Genomic DNA, 4,425 nt, shown 5'->3' with positions numbered 1-4,425 from the left:
AAAATATATATATATATATATATATATATATATATATATATATATGACTTGAAATCAAATAACCTTTAACTGACATAAAATTAAAAAAAAAAACAAAAAAAAAAAACAGCTAGTTTCCAAAGCAACATTTTCCATTTTCATTTAATAACTTGATGTAAAAATAAAAATTAAATAAAAATGTATTTAAAAATAAATAAAAACAAAATGACTAAAACTTTAACTAAAATTAAACTAAGTAAAATATACAAATTAAAATTGATTCAAAACAGTGATACTAAAATAACACAGGTATGATTTCATCAGCATTTTTTTCATTTTTATTTAATAACTATATATACTGTTTACTGACATTGCTTGAAATAAAATACACTTTAACTGAAATAAATTCAAAATTTAATATTTAAAATTTTAAATGTAATATATTTCAGCTACTTTTCAATGCAACATTTCTTTGCATTTTCATTTAGTTTAACTTGATGTACAAAAATAACTAAAACTGAAATAAAAATGAATAAACTTTATAGACATATTTAAAAAAAATACAAAAATTACTTTGCAAAAATACTTTAATTAAAATTAAAAAGAAAACAGAAAATATAAAAAATTAAAACTGAGTAAAAATATTAATAATAATTGTAATAGTATTTCAATGATACTAATATAAGACTGGTCTGATTTCCTAAAAAAAAAAATAATAATTTTTGTACTACATTTCAATGTACTAAAATAACTAAAACTGAAATAAAAAATTTACACAATCCGTAACACTGCACTGATTTTCTCAAAAGAACAAAAGTATTATTTTTGTTAAGTACAATTACAATAATGAAGTCTTTTTGAATGTTTTCCCCAAATAAACCAGTTCATAAGTGTTGCAGTTGAAATCTAGTTAGTGCAACTCTAATGAACGGATTCATTCAAGTGACTGATTCTTTTGAGCGAATCAGTCAAAAAGACTCGTAAGTCAAATTCCAACTAATGAGTTTTTGGTTTGCTTAAAGCTCATTCAGACCAGAGTTTTGTAATCATAATTGATTCTTTAATGAAAAATATAAAATATGAAGAAAGCATTATTTTTGTTATAATTATTATAAATTAATTGGTAACACTTTACAATAAGGTTCTATTTGTTAACAGTAGTTAACTACATTAGTTAGCATAAGCTAACAATAAAAAATATTTCCACATTAATGTCAATGTCGACATTTACTTATACATTACTAACATCAAAAGTTGCATCTGTTAGTATTATTTAATGGACCCGAGCCTTTTGAGGAGATGAGTCCTAAAAAAAAAAAAAAGTATATTAATTTTACTAAAGAAGGAGACAGTTTGTAACTTATTATTTAATATTTTTAATTAAAGAACAATTTATGATAACAAATGAGCTTTAAGCAAACCAATAACAATTCGTTTGAAACTGATTCGTGAGTCTGACTGATTCACTGTAAAGAATCAGTTCATGAGAGTCACACTAATCGAACCACAACTGCAACTCTTATGAACTGGAATAATGATTCATGCAATTTTTATAGAATTTAAATCAGAACCAGAGTTTAATTCTTCATGTTCATACTATCAGTTGGTATTTAATAAACAGGTGATCTTAAAACCAGACTGGTCTGTTCCAGGTTACAATGACTGGAGGGCTTTCTGTGGGTTTGACAGAGTTGACACCAGATCGGATCTCATCGAGGTGGTTGGCAGTGGTGTTCTGGTGGAGAAAATAATGGATGTGTACGGCCATCTGGACAACATAAACGTGTGGCTGGGAGGCCTGCTGGAGCGTCCGGGGTCCGGAGCCCGCTGTTCGCATGCTTGATCGGGAAACAGATGAAGACGCTAAGAGAAGGTGACAGGTGCGCCGCAGTGACAGCAGAAACGCTGCTCAGATACAGTCACACAGTCCTGCACTCATCACACAGTTACACCTGGGAAACTAGGTTTAGCTTCGGCTAAAAATGGCATGTCCTTCCTGATCTGTACACTGCAGAAAATGACTTTCTTTCTCAGTATTTTGTCTGGTTTTCCAGTGCAAATGTCTGAACATTCTTAATTCAAGATCCACTTCCTTGAGATGCAAAATGACATCGATTTGAAGTCTAGTTTTTGTGACTCTCGTGAACTGGATCTTTTGAGTGAATCAGTCAAAAAGACTCACAAGTCAATTTCAAACGAAAGAGTTATTGGTTTGCTTACGGCTCATTCGGATCAGAGTTTTGTTATCAGAAATGGTTCTTTAATAAAAAATATTAAGGTACTTTTTATTGTTTGTTTGTTTAGTAAAATTACTAAATTACAGTCTTTTTGACTGATTTTCTCAAAAGAACCAGTTTGTAAGAGTTGTAGATGTAGTACAATTAGTGCGACTCTCATGAACTGATTATTTTGAGCGAATCGGTCGAAAAAGACTCGTGATCAATTTCAAACTCACGAGTTACTGGTTTGCTTACGCTTCATTCATTTCAGAGTTTTATCATAAATGTTTATTTAATCAAAAATATTAAACATTAAGTTACAAAAAAAGTATTTGTGTTTAGTAAAATTGCGATAAGTTATTTTGACTGACTGCCTCAAAAGAATCAGTTCATAAGAGTTGCAGTTGTAGTACAGTTAGTGTGACTCTCATGAACTGATTCTTTTGAGTGAATTGGCCAAAAAGTACAAAAAAAAAAACTCATGAATCAAATTCAGACTAATGAGTAATTGATTTGCTTAAGGCTCATTCGGATCAGAGTTTGTAATCATAAATGGTTCTTTAATGAAATATATTAAACATTAAGATGAATTAAAATTACTATAAGTCTTTTTAACTGACTGCCTCAAAAGAACCAGTTCATAAGAGTTGCAGTTGTAGTGCGACTCTTGCGTGACGGAGGTTCTCCTCAATCCGTTCAGACAGGCATCTTTCTCTTCTGCGGGAACGTCCCATCAATGGACCTGGAGGCATGGAGGGAGCCACCTCATGATGGTACATATATGACATGATGCTTGTGTTTGTGCATTAGAGATTTTTGTTTTGTCTGCTCGCCAAGGCTGCATTTATTTGAGTAAAAATACAGTAAAAACAGAAAAAAAGGGAAATATTATTGCAATTTAAAATAGCTGTTTTCTATGTGACTATCTGTTGAAATGTAATTTATTCCTGTGATCAAAGCTGAATTTTCAGCATCATTACTCCAGTCTTCAGAAATCATTCTAATATGCTGATTTGATGCTTAAGAAACATTTCAAAAGAGAGTTCAAAAGAACAGCATTTATTTGAAAATAGAAATCCTTTGTAACATTCTAAATGTCTTTATTGTCACTTTTGATCAATTTAATGCATCCTTGCTGAATAAAAGTACTCATTTCCTAAGAAGAAAAATCTTCCTGACCCCAGACTTTTGAACAGTAGTGTATTTGCAAAGAAAAGGGTATATTTTAGGTCATGCAACTTGTTATTTTTCATCCTTTCAATTCTTTTCCTTTACATGTTCGCTTTACATAGTCCTGAGGTGTAATGTGAATTTTTAAAACTACGTATATTCGATGTAGCCTCTCAGTTCATGTTAACTCACAAACGGCCTGCATAATAATTATCTAGCAATTAGAAATAGTTTTGCATTTTTAAAGGAAGCAACTAAACGCAGCTAAACTCTGCTGTGGAAATTCATGAATAGCAAAGAGGCTCTAATGTGAGGAATTACACAGTCTCTATGAAGAAAAAACACATGCAAATTGACTCAGTAAGTGAATGAGAGAAATGGATTGTGTTTAAACTGAGGCGCTCAAACCTCATCCGGTCACAGGTGAGACACCGAGAAGCGATTTTATCCCCAGTGTGGCAAATTGATGGTGTAAAATCTTCTGTTTCTATGGTTATAGTGTTTGCGTCATCCAAACTCCCCAAAACACACGGACACAAATCACTACTTGAATCTTAATGAGAAATCTGCTGTTTTGCTAACCTATACAGCAAACAATTCATAAAATGAAAAAAAGGCCAAAAAATGAGCTAAAATATGTTCCAAAACATATTTACGTAAATTTATTTTGTATCAATATATTTGTTGTACATATATATGTTTTTTTTTTATTATATTTAAAATAAATATATTTTAAAGCATTTAAAATATTCCAAATATTTCAATCCAAGAATTTCTATATCCAAATATATATATATATATACACACAAATTTTATTTTATTTTTTTGGTTAGAGAAGAGCTGCTGAACAATGTGCAGGAATTACAGGATGCTGTACAGATCTGATGAATCATGAGCGGCTCAATATACCAAATATAATACAGGCCATAATTAGTAGTGATGGATTCGTTGTTTGATGTTTTGCTCTATATATGTTATGTTCTAATCATGGACTATTCTTCATATCTACTTTAAAATACAAAATACTGTTCAAAAGTTTGGGGATATATATATATAT

At 30.4% G+C, this 4,425-nt stretch overlaps 1 pseudogene; it reads left to right on the top strand.

Moving 5' to 3' along the window:
* Nucleotides 1-4,425, top strand: part of LOC107663128 (thyroid peroxidase-like) — a 39,008-nt pseudogene that overhangs the window by 32,783 nt on the left and 1,800 nt on the right.

Source organism: Sinocyclocheilus anshuiensis, unplaced genomic scaffold (assembly GCF_001515605.1).
Source record: "Sinocyclocheilus anshuiensis isolate Anshui unplaced genomic scaffold, SAMN03320099.WGS_v1.1 scaffold767, whole genome shotgun sequence".
In the NCBI taxonomy this organism is placed as follows: domain Eukaryota; kingdom Metazoa; phylum Chordata; class Actinopteri; order Cypriniformes; family Cyprinidae; genus Sinocyclocheilus; species Sinocyclocheilus anshuiensis.
This window is presented reverse-complemented; position numbering and strand designations above follow the sequence as displayed.